The sequence below is a fragment of the Grampus griseus genome (assembly GCF_964374135.1).
Source record: "Grampus griseus genome assembly, chromosome: 3".
In the NCBI taxonomy this organism is placed as follows: domain Eukaryota; kingdom Metazoa; phylum Chordata; class Mammalia; order Artiodactyla; family Delphinidae; genus Grampus; species Grampus griseus.
The window spans coordinates 108,958,909-108,972,340 of NC_139019.1; positions in this window are offsets into that span (position 1 = coordinate 108,958,909).

The window sequence follows — 13,432 nt, forward strand, 5'->3', positions numbered from 1 at the left end:
TGCTGTCTACAATAGACTCACTTCAGACCTAGGGACACATACAGACTGAAAGTGAAGGGATGGAAAAAGATATTCCATGCAAATAGAAATCAAAAGAAAGCTGGAGTAGCAATACTCATATCAGATAAAATAGACTTTAAAATAAAGATTGTTACAAGAGATAAGGAAGGACACTACATAATGATCAAGGGATCAATCCAAGAAGAAGATATAACAATTATAAATGTTTATGCACCCAACACAGGAGCACCTCAATACGTAAGGCAAATGCTAACAACCATGAAAGGAGAAATTGACAGTAACACAATGATAGTAGGGACTTTAACACCCCATTTACACCAATGGACAGACCATCCAAAATGAAAATAAATAAGGAAACACAAGCTTTAAATAACACACTAGACCAGACAGATTTAATTGGTATTTATAGAACATTCCACCCAAAAGTGGAAAAATACAATTTCTTCTCAAGTGCACACGGAGCATTCTACAGGAGAGATCACATCTTAGGTCACAGATCAAGCCTTAGAAAATTTAAGAAAATTGAAATCATATCAAGCATCTTTTCTGACCACAATGCTACGAGATTGGAAATCAATTACAGGAAAAAAACTGTAAAAGACACAAATACATGAAGGCGAAACAGTGCACTACTAAATAACCAAGAGATCACTGAAGAAATCAAAGAAGAAATCGAAAAACACATAGAAACAAATGACAATGAAAACACGATGACCCAAAACCTATAGGACGCAGCAAAAGCAGTTCTAAGAGGAAAGTTTATAGCAATTCAATATCACCTCAAGAAATAAGAAAAATCTCAAATAAACAATCTAACCCTTCAGTTAAAACAACTAGAGAAAGAAGAACAAAGAAAACCCAAAGTCAGTGGAAGGAAAGAAATCATAAAGATCAGAGCAGAAATAAATGAAATAGAAACAAAGACAACAATAGCAAAGATCAATAAAACTAAAAGCTGGTTCTTTGAGAAGACAAACAAAATTGATAAACCCTAAGCCAGACTCATCAAGAAGAAAAGGGAAAGGATGCAAATCAATATAATTAGAAATGAAAAAGGAGAAATCACAACTGACACTGCAGAAATACAAAGGGTTATAAGAGCCTACCACAAACAACTACATGCCAATAAAATGGACTACCACGAAGAAATGGACAAATTCTTGGAAAGGTACAATTTTCCAAGACTGAACCAGGAAAAATTAGAAAATATAAACAGACCTATCACAAGTAATGAAATTGAAACCATAATTAAAAATCTTCTAACAGACAAAAGTCCAGGACCAGATGGCTGCACAGGCAAATTCTATCAAACATTTAGAGAAGAGCTAACATCAATCCTTCTCAAACTCTTCCAAAAAATTGCAGAGAGAGAAACACTCCCAAATTCATTCTACGAAGCCACCATCACCCTGATACCAAAACCAGAAAAAGATATCACAAAAAAAGGAAATTATAGACCAATTATCACTGATGAACATAGATGCAAAAATCCTCAACAAAATACTAGCAAACAATCCAACAGCATATTAAAAGGATCATACACCATGATCAAGTGGGATTTATCCCAGGGATGCAAAGATTCTTCAATATACGCAAATCAATCAATGTGATACACCATATTAACAAATTTAAGAATAAAAACCATATGATCATCTCGATAGATGCAGAAAAAGCTTTTCACAAAATTCAACACCATTTATGATAAAAACTCTCCAGAAAATGGGCATAGAGGAAACCTACCTCAACATAATAAAGACCATATATGACAAACCCACAGCCAGCATCATAATCTAGGGTGAAAAACTGAAAGCATTTCCACTAAGATCAGGAACAAGACAAGGATATCCACTCTCGCCACTCTTATTCAACACAGTTTTGGAAGTCCTAGCCATAGCAATCAGACAAGAAAAAGAAATAAAAAGAATACAAATTGGAAAAGAAGAAGTAAAACTTACACTGTTTTTCCGATGACATGATACTATACATAGAAAATGCTAAAGATGCCACCAGAAAACTACTAGAACTAATCAACGAATCTGGTAAGGTTGCAGGATACAAAATTAATGCACAAAAATCTCTGGCATTCCTATACACCAACAACAAGAAATCAGAAAGAGAAATTAAGGAAACACTCCCATTTACCACTGCAACAAAAAAGAATAAAATACCTAGGAATAAACCTACCTAAGGAGGCAAAAGACGTTACTAAGAAAACTATAAAACACTGATGAAAGAAATCAAGGATGACATAAACAGATGGAGAAATATACCATGTTCTTGGATTGGAAGAGTCAATATTGTGAAAATGACTATACTACCCAAAGCAATCTACAGATTCAATGCAAGCCCTATCAAACTACCAATGGCATTCTTCACAGAATAAGAACAAAAATTTTAACAATATGTATGGAAACACAAAAGACCCCAAATAGCCAATGCAATCTTGAGAAAGAAAAATGAAGTTGGAGGAATCAGGCTCTCCGACTTCAAATTATACCAGCTATAGTAATCAAGACAGTATCGTACTGGCAGAAAAACAGAAATATAGATCAATGGTACAGGATAGAATGCCCAGAGTTAAATGCATGTACATAGGGGCACCTAATTTATGACAAAGGAAGCAAGAACATACAATGGAGAAAAGACAACCTCTTCACTAAGTGGTGCTGGGAAAACTGGACAGCTACATGTAAAAGAATGAAATTAGAACACTACCTAACACCATATGCAAAAATAAACTCCAAATGGATTAACAACTTAAATATAAGACCAGACACTGTAAAACTCTTTGAGGAAAACATCCATTTTTCCAACAACAACAGTATGCAACTAGAAATCAATAACAAGAAGCAAATTGGAAAATTCACAAATATGCACAGACTAAGCAACACACTGCTGAATAACCAATGCATCAAAGAAGAAATCAACCAAAAAGGCCTTGAGGGAAATAAAATGGAAATACAACATACCAAAACTTAAGGGATGAAGCAAAAGCAGTTCTAAGAGGAAAGCTCATAGCAATAAAAGTGTAAATTAATTAACAAGAGAGAACTCAAATAACCTCATTATATACCTCAAGGAACTAGAAAAAGGAAAAAATGAAGCCCAAAGTCAGTAGAAGGAAAAAAATAACAAAGATCAAGGGGAAACAAATGAAACAGAGACTAAAAAGACAATAGAAAAGGTCAATAAAACTAAGAGCTGGTTTTTTGAAAAGATAAACAAAATAGATAAACCTTTAAGTAGACTCACCAAGAAAAAGAGAAGACTCAAAATCATAAATAAAAGAGGAGGTGTTACAACTGATACAACAGAAATACAAAGGACCTTGAGAAACTACTTTGAACAGCTCTACACCAACAAATTGGGACAACCTGGAAGAAATGGATAAGTCCCTAGAAACATACAACCTACCAAGAATGAATCAAGAAGAAACAGAAAATCTGAATAGAGCAATTATTAGTAAGGAGACTGAATCAGTCATTTAAAACCTCCCAACAAAAAGTCCAGGACTGGGCTTCCCTGGTGGCGCAGTTGTTGAGAGTCCGCCTGCCGATGCAGGGGACGTGGGTTTGTGCCCCGGTCTGGGAAGATCCCACATGCCACGGAGTGGCTGGGCCCGTGAGCTGTGGCCGCTGAGCCTGCGCGTCCGGAGCCTGTGCTCCGTAACGGGAGAGGCCACAACAGTGAGATGCCCGCATACCACCAAAAAAAAAAAAAAAAAAAGGTCCAGGACCACAGGGCTTCACTGGTAAATTCAATCACACGTTAAAGAAAAATTAGTAACAATACTTCTCAAACTCTTCCAAAAATCTTAAGAGGAGGGAATACTTCCAAACTCATTTTACTATCCCAGCATTACATTGATACCAAAATCAGACCAAAAAAACTACAAGAAAAGTAAAACACAATCCAATATCCTTGATGAACACAAATGCAAAAATCCTCAACAAATTATTAGCAAACCAAATTCTGCAATACATTAAAAAGATCACAAACCATGATCAAGTGGGATTTATCCCTGGAATGCAAGGATGGTCAAACACTTGCAAATTATTCAATGTGATACACCACATTAAAAAAATAAAGGGCAAAAATCATATGATCATTTCAACACATGCAGAAAAACCATCTGAGAAAATTCAACATTCATTCATGATGAAAAATTCTCAACGGACTTCCCGGTGGCGCAGTGGTTAAGAATCCACCTGCAATGCAGGGGGCATGGGTTCAAGACCTGGTCCTGAAGGATCCCACATGCCATGGAGCAACTAAGCCCATGCACCACCACTACTGAGCCTGCGTGATACAACTATTGAAGCCCGCGTGCCTAGAGCCCATGCTCCACAACAAGAGAAGCCACCACAATGAGAAGCCCATGAACTGCAACGAAGAGTAGCTGCTGCTCATCCCAACTAGAGAAAGCCCATGTGCAGCAACAAAGACCCAATGCAGCCATAAATAAATTTACTTATTTATTAAAAAAAAAACTCTCAACAAGTGAGTATAGATGAAACATGCTTCAACATAAAAAAGGCCATATGTGCCAAGCCCACAAGTAACATCTTACTCAATGGCGAAAAACTCAATGATTTTCTTCTGTGATCAGGAACAAGACAAGGATGCCCATTCTCATCACTTTTATTCAATATAGCACTAGAAGTCCTAGCCAGAGCAATTAGGCAACAAAAAGAAATGAAAGGCAGCCAAACTGGAAAGGAAGAAGTAAAACTATCTCTATTTGCAGATGCCATGATCTTTTTTTTTCACTGAAGTATAATTAATTTACAATGCTGTGTTAGTTTCTGGTGTACAGCGAACTGATTCAGTTATACATATATTCAGTTATATATATACACATATATTTTTCTCTTTTTCATATTCTTTTCCATTATAGTTTATTACAAGATATTGAATATAGTTTCCTGTGCTATACAGTAGAATCTTGTTTATCTATTTTATATATAGTAATTTCTATCTGCTAATCCCAAACTCCTAATTTATCTCTCTCCCTGTTTCCCTTCAGTAAACATAAATTTGTTTCCTATGTCTGTTTCTGTTTTGTAAATAAGTTCATTTGTATCATATTTCAGATTCTACACATAAGTGATATCATATGATATTTGCCTTTCTTTGTCTTACTTCACTTAGTATGATAATCTCTAGGTCCATACATGTTGCTGCAAATGGCATTCTTTTATTCTTTTTATGGATGAGTATTATTCCATTGTTTGTGTGTGTGTGTGTGTATGTGTGTACATACATATCACACCTTCTTTATCCATTATCTGTCAATGAACATTTAGGCTGCTTCCATGTCTTGGCTATTGTAAATAGTGCTGATATGAACACTGGGGTGCATGTACCTTTTTAAATTTGAGTTTTCATCTTTTCTGGATATATCCGCAGAAGTGGGATGACTAGATCATGTGGTAACTCTATTTTAGTTTTTTAAGGAACTCCATACTGTTCTCCGTAGTGGCTGCACCAATTTACATTCCCACTGACAGTGTAGGAGCATTCCCTTTTCTTCATACCCATTCCAGCATTTATTATTTATAGACTTTTTTTTTTTTTTTTGTGGTACGTGGGCCTCTCACTGTTGTGGCCTCTCGTGCTGCGGAGCAGAGGCTCCGGACGCACAGGCTCAGCGGCCATGGCTCACAGGCCCAGCCGCTCCGCGCCACGTGGGATCCTCCTGGACCGGGACACGAACCCGTGTCCCCTGCATCGGCAGGCGGACTCTCAACCACTGCGCCACCAGAGAAGCCCTATTTATAGACTTTTTGATGATGGCCATTCTGACCAGTGTGAGGTGATACCTCATTGTCGTTTTGATTTGCATTTCTCTAATAATGAGTGATGTTGAACACCTTTTCATGTGCCTGTTGGCCGTTTATATGTTTTCCTTGGAGAAATGTCTATTTAGATCTTCTGCCCGTTTTTTTTGATTGGGTTGTCTGGTTTTTTTGTTATTGAGTTGTATGAGCTGTTTGTATATCTTGGAAATTAATCCCTCGTCAGTCACATCACTTGTAAATATTTTCTCCCAATCCGTAGGTTGTCTTTTCATTTTGTTGATGGCTTCCTTTGCTATGCAAAAGCTTATAAGTTTGATTAAGACCCATTTGTTTATTTTTGCTTTTATTTCTATTGCCTTGGGAGACTGACCTAAGAAAACATTGTTACGATTTATAACAGGGAATGTTTTGCTTGTGTTCTCTTCTAAGAGTTTTATGGTGTCACATCTTATATTTAAACCTTTGAGGCATTCTGAGTTTATTTTTGTGTATGGTATGAGAGAGTGTTCTAATTTCATTGATTTACATGCAGCTGTCCAGCTTTCCCAACACCACTTGCTAAAGAGACTGTCTTTTCTCCACTGTATATTCTTGCCTCCTTTGTTGAAGCTCAATCGACTGTAGGTGTATGGCTTTACTTCTGGGCTCTCTATTCTGTTCCATTGATTGATATGTCTGTTTCTGTGCCAATACCACTCTGTTTTGATTACTATAGCTTTGTAGTATTGTCTGAAGTTCTTTTTCCTCAAGACTGCTTTGGCAGCAGATGTCATGATCTTATATAGAAAACTCTAAAAACCCCACCAAAAACTGTGAACTAATAAACAAATGCAGTAGTTGCAGGATATAAAAATCAATATACAAAAATCAATTGCATTTCTAGTTATTAATAACAAACTATCAGAAAGAGAAATTAGGAAAACAATCCCATTTACAACTTCATCAAAAAACAAAAAATGTAGGAAAAAATTTAACCAAGGAAGTGAAAGAACTGTATGGTGTAAACTATATGATGAATGAAACTGAAGAAGACACAAATAAATGGAAAGATATTCTGGGCTGAAGGATTGGAAGAAAGAATATTGTTAAAATGTCCATACTACCAAAAGAAATCTACAGATTCAATGCAATCCCTATCAAAATTGCAATGGCATTTTTCACATAAATGGAACAAAAAAAATCCTAAAATTTGCATGGAACCACAAAAGACCCTGAATAGGCAAAACTATATTGAGAAAAGAAGAACAAAGCTGAAGGCATCATGCTTCCTGATCTCAAACTATATTATAAACCTAAAGTCATGAAACAGTATGGTATTGGCATAAAAACAGACACACAGATCAATGGAACAGAAGAGAAAGCCCAGAAATAAACCTATGCATAGGTGGTCAATTAATTCACAACAAAGGAGCCAAGAATATACAATGGGAAAAGGATAGTCTCCTCAATAAATGGTATTGTAAAAACTGGACAGCCACATACAAAAGAATGAAATTAGACCACTATCTCAAACCATACAAAAAAATCAACTCAAAATGGATTAGACTTGAACATAAGACCTGAAACCATAAAATTCCTACAAGAAAACATAGAGGGTAAGCTCCTTGACAATGACTTTGGCAATATTTTGGATTTGACATCAAAAGTGAAAGCAACAAAATAAAAAATTAACAAGTGGGACTGTATCAAACTAAGAAGTTCTTGTATAGCAAAAGAAACCATCAACAAAATGAAAAGGCAACCTATGGAATGGGAGAAAATATTTGGAAATCATTTATCTGATAAGGGGACAATATCCAAACGATATAAAGAATTCATACAATTCTACAAAAAGAAAAAAAACAAACAATCCAATTAAAGAATGAGCAGAGGATCTGAATAGACATTTTTCCGAAGATGATATAAAAGTGGCCAACAGATACATGAAAAGGTGCTCATCATCATTAATCATCATGGAAATGCACATCAAAACCACAATGAGATACCACCTCACATTTGCTACAATGGTTTTTATCTAAAAGACAAGAAATAACAAGTATTGGTGAGGATGTGGAAACCTGTGCTCTGTTGGTAAGAATGTAAATTGGTGCAGCCACTATGAAAAACAGTATGGTGATTCCTCAAAATTTTTAAAATAGAACTACCATATGATCCTGTAATTATATGCCTGTGTACTTGATCCTGTAACTATATGTCTGTGTATTTATCCAGTGGAAAAGAAATCACAATCTTGAAAATATATTTGCATCCCCATGTTCATTCCAGCATTATTTATAACAGTCAAGACATGGAAACAACTTAAATGCCCACTGACAGATGAACGGATAAAGAAAATATGGTATTCATATATACAACGGAATATTATCCAGCCATAAAAAAGAAGGAAATATTGCCTTCTGCAAAAATATGGATGGATCTTAAGGGCATTATGCTAAATGAAATAAGTTAGACATAGAAAGACAAATACTGTATGATCTCACCTACATGTGAAATCTAAAAAAACAAAAGAACAGCAACAACAACTGATATTATATATACAAAGAACAGATTGATGGTTGCCAGAAGTGGAGAGTGGGGGTGGGTGAAGGTGGTCAAAAGGCACAGACTTCCAGTTATAAGATAAATAAATCCTGGGGATGTAATATACAGCATGGTGACTATAGTTAACAATACTGTATTGTGTATTTGAAAGTTTTTAAGAGAATAAATCTTATTTTTTAATATTTATTTGGCTGTGTCGGGTCTTAGTTGTGGCATGTGGGATCCTTCATTATGGCATGTGGGTTCCTCGTTGTGGCACGCAGGCTTCTCTCTAGTTGTGGCACGGGCTGTAGAGCGCACAGGCTGTAGAGCATACGGGCTGTAGAGCATGGGGGCTCAGTGGTTGTGCCACATGGGCTTAGCTGCCCCGCGACATGTGGGATCTTAGTTTCCCAACCAGGGATCAAACCCAGGTCCCTGCACTGGAAGGCAGACTGTTAACCACTGGACCACCAGGGAAGTCCCAAGAATAAATCTTAACAGTTCCCATGGCAAAAAAAAAAAGTAACTATTTAAGGTGATGGATGTTAACTAAAGTTATTGTGGTAATCATTTCATAATATATACATATATTAAATCATTATGTTACACACCTAAAACTAACACAACGTTATATGTCAACTATATCTCAATAAAACAGCAACAACATTCTTCAAAGGACTATAATAGAATCTAGAGTCCCAACATCATTATATTCGCAGAAGCCAAGATATAATAATAAAAAAATTACCTGACATATGAAGAACCAGGAACATGTGATCTATTCTCTAGAGAAAAGACAGAAACAAAACCAACCCAAAGATGAAACAGATGTTGGAATTAGCAGATAAAGATTTTCAAGCAGTTATTAAAACCATATTCAAGGATGTAAAGAAAAATAATACTTGCAATTAATGAGAAGAAGAGAAATCTCAGTCAATAATAATAAGAGTAAAGAATCTTTTGAAAATTTTAGAACTGGGAATTCCCTGGTGGTCCAGTGGTTAGGACTCTGTGCTCTCACTGCCAAGGGCGTGGGTTTGATCCCTGGTCAGGGAACTAAGATCCTGCATGCCATGCAGCATGCACAAAAAAAAGAAAAGAAAAGAAAATTTTAAAACTGAAAAATACAATATCTGAATTTAAAACTTCACTAGATGCACTTAACATGGAAATGGAGATGACAGAGGCAGAATCACTGAGGTTGGAGGTATACCAACAGACACTATCTAATATGTAGAAAACAGAAAATATCCAAATAAAATATTGACAAGTAAGATCTCCTGCTGGATATAAAGATTATATCCCTATAAGAACACAAAAAGAAAGAGCAAGAAGATCCTTTCTAATTATTGAAGGATAACCAATAATTGTGATAAAGAAACTAATGAAACTGTTTCAGGAAGAAAAATTGCCTCCATTGAGCTTGTCATCTATCATCTAGAACATGAAGAAATAATTATTCTCCAGATGTCATCAAACAAACAAAATACCACAGATTTTACTAAGGATGAGTAGATGATAAGTTTTATCCTTGGGGATCTCTGAAGTTGACACAGGATTTCCATGGAAAGAGCAGAAAAGGTTTCCTCCATTTGGTCACAAATAGGTATGGTTTTCATGAGGTAAACATTTGCAATCTGCTACATAATTCATTCATGTAACCAACTTTTAAAAGCCGCATATAATTAAAATTAAAAACTAAAATAAAACTTCATAAATGAGTAAACAAAATTTAAACAGGTTTTTTAAAGAAAAATCTCCTGAGACACTAAACTAACAGATAATATATACTGATATACATTTCTTCCGAGTGGTCTTGGAGGACCAGATCATAAAGACTTTTGCTAAAATACTCAGGCATAAAAACTAACTAAAAATATATATACAAGAAGAAAACTATAAAACTCTGAAGAGAGATATCAAAGCAGAACTAAATAAATAGAGATTCCATGTTCATAGATAAGACTTAGTATCGTCAAGATGTCAGTTAATCCTAAATTAATCTATAGATTCAATGCAATCCTAATCAAAATTCTAGCAAGTTATTTTGTGGATATCAACAAAATGGCCCTAAAGTTTATATGGAGAGGCAAAAGATCAAGAACAGACAACACAATATTAAAGGAGAAGAACAAAGGTGGAGGACTGATAACACCTGATTCCAAAACTTACTATAAAACTACAGTAATCAAGACAGTGTGGTATTAGTGAAAGAACAGACACACAGATAAATGGCACAGAATAGAGAGCCTAGAAATAGGCCCCCATAAAGATAATCAACTGATATTTGACAAAGGAGCAAAGGCAATACAATGGAGCAGAAAGTCTCTGAAAATATGGTGATGCAACAATTGAAAATGTGGTGATGGAACAACTAGACATCCACATGGAAAAAAAATAAATCTAGACCTTACACACTTCACTCAATGTAACTCAAAATGGATCACAGACTTAAATGTAAAACACGAAACTATAAAACTAGAAGACAACATGGGAGAAAACCTTGGTGACCTTGGGTACGGTAATGTCTTTTTAAATAGAACAAAGACGTGATCCATGAAAGAAATGACTGATAAGGTGGACTTCATTAAAATTAAAAACTCTGCTCTAAGAAAGACAATACAAAGAGAATGAGAAAACAAGTCACAGACTGGGAGAAAACATTTGCAAAAGACACATTTAATAGAGGACTGTTATCCAAAATATACAATGAACTCATAAAATGCAACAGTAAGAAAACAAGTAACCCGATTAAAAAATGAACTAAAGACCTTAACAGATACCTCAACAAAGAGATATACAGATGGCAAGTAAGCATATGAAAAGATATTCCACATCATATGTTATCAGAGAACTGTGAATTAAAACAATGAAATACCATCACATACCTATTAGAATGGCCAAAATCCAAGACACTGACAACACCAAATGCTGACAAGGTTGTGGAGCAACAGGAACTCTCATCCATTGCTGGTGCAAATGCAAAATGGTACAGATGCTTTGGAAGACAGTGTGGTTATTTCCTACAAAACTAAACTTACTCAATACACAATCCAGCAATCACATTCCTTGGTATTTACCCAAAGGAGCTGAAAACGTCTGTCCACACAAAAACCTGTACATAGATGTTTACAGCATCTTTATTCATAACTGCCAAAACATGGAAGCAACCAAGATGTCCTTTAGTACGTGAATAGATAAACTGTAACACATTCAGACAACAAAATATTATTCAGCACTAAAACGAAAAAAGCTATGAAGCCATGAAAAGATACGGAGGCACCTTAAATGCATATTAGTAAGTAAAAGAAACCAATCTGAGATGGCTACATACCGTATGATTCCAACTAGATGACATTCAAGAAAAAGCAAAGCTATGGAAACAATAAAAACATCAGTGGTTGCTGGGGAGAGTCAGGGCACAGATGCATAGTCAGAACACAGAGGACTTTTAGGACGGTGAAATTGCTCTGTATGAGATTATAATGATTGACATATGTCATTACACATTTGTCCAAACCCATAGAAAGTACAACATCAAGAGAGAACCCTGGGAGACGGGGAAGATGGCAGAAGAGTAAGACGCGGAGATCACCTTCCTCCCAACAGATACACCAGAAATACATGTACACATGGAACAACTCCTAAAGAACACCTACTGAATGCTGGCAGAAGACCTCAGGCCTCCCAAAAGGCAAGAAACTCCCCACGTACCTGGGTAGGGCAAAAGAAAAAAGAATAAACAGAGACAAAAGAATAGGGACGGGACCTGCACCAGTTGGGAGGGAGCTGTGAAGGAGGAAAGGTATCCACACACTAGGAAGCCCCTTCGCGGACGGAGACTGCGGGTGGCGGAGGGGGAAGCATCGGAGCCGCAGAAGAGAGCACAGCAACAGGGGTGCGGAGGGATAAGCGGAGAGATTCCCTCACAGACGATTGGTACCGACCGGCACTCACCAGCCGAAGAAGCTTGTCTGCTCATCCGCTGGGGCGGGCGGGGCTGGGAGCTGAGGCTAGGGCTTCGGTCAGAGCGCAGGGAGAGGACTGGGGTTGGCAGGATGAACACAGCCTGCAGGGGTTCAGTGCACCACGGCTAGCCAGGAGGGAGTCCGGGACGAGGCAAGAGACTTTTTCTTCCCTCTTTGTTTCCTGGTTCGCGAGGAGAGGGGATTAACAGCGCTTCTTAAAGGAGCTCCAGAGACGGGCGTGAGCCGCGGCTAAGCGCGGACCCCAGAGACAGGCGTGAGACGCTAAGGCTGCTGCTGCCGCCACCAAGAAGCCTGTGTGCGAGCACAGGTCACTATCCACACCTCCCCTCCCAAGAGCCTGTGCAGCCCGCCACTGCCAGGGTCCCGGGATCCAGGGACAACTTCCCCGGGAGAATGCACGGCGCGCCTCAGGCTGGTGCCTGCCGGCCTCTGCCGCCTCAGGCTCGCCCCGCATCTGCACCCCCCCCTCCCCACGGCCTGAGTGAGCCAGAGCCACAGAATCAGCTGCTCCTTTAACCCCGACCTGTCTGAGCGAAGAACAGACGCCCTCCGGCGACCTACACGCAGAGGTGGGGCCAAATCCAAAGCTGAGCCCCGGGAACTGTGCGAGCAAAGAAGAGAAAGGGAACTCTCTCCCAGCAGCCTCAGGAGCAGTGGATTAAATCTCCACAATCAACTTGATGTACCCTGCATCTGTGGAATACATGAATAGACAATGAATCATCCCAAATTAAGGAGGTGGACTTTGAGAGCAAGATTTATTATTTTTTCCCCTTTTCCTCTTTTTGTGAGTGTGTATGTGTATGCTTCTGTGTGACATTTTGTCTGTATAGCTTTGCTTTCACCATTTGTCCTAGGGTTCTATCCATCCGTTTTTGTTTTGGTTTTTGGTTTTTTTTTTACTTAAAAAAATTTTTTTTTCTTAATTATTTTTTATTTTAATAACTTTATTTTATTTTCTCTTATTTTATTTTATTTTATCCTCTTTCTTTCTTTCTACTTTTTCTCCCTTTTATTCTGAGTCAGCTGGATGAAAGGCTTTTGGTGCTGCAACCAGGAGTCAGTGCTGTGCCTCAGAGGTGGGAGAGCCAACTTCAG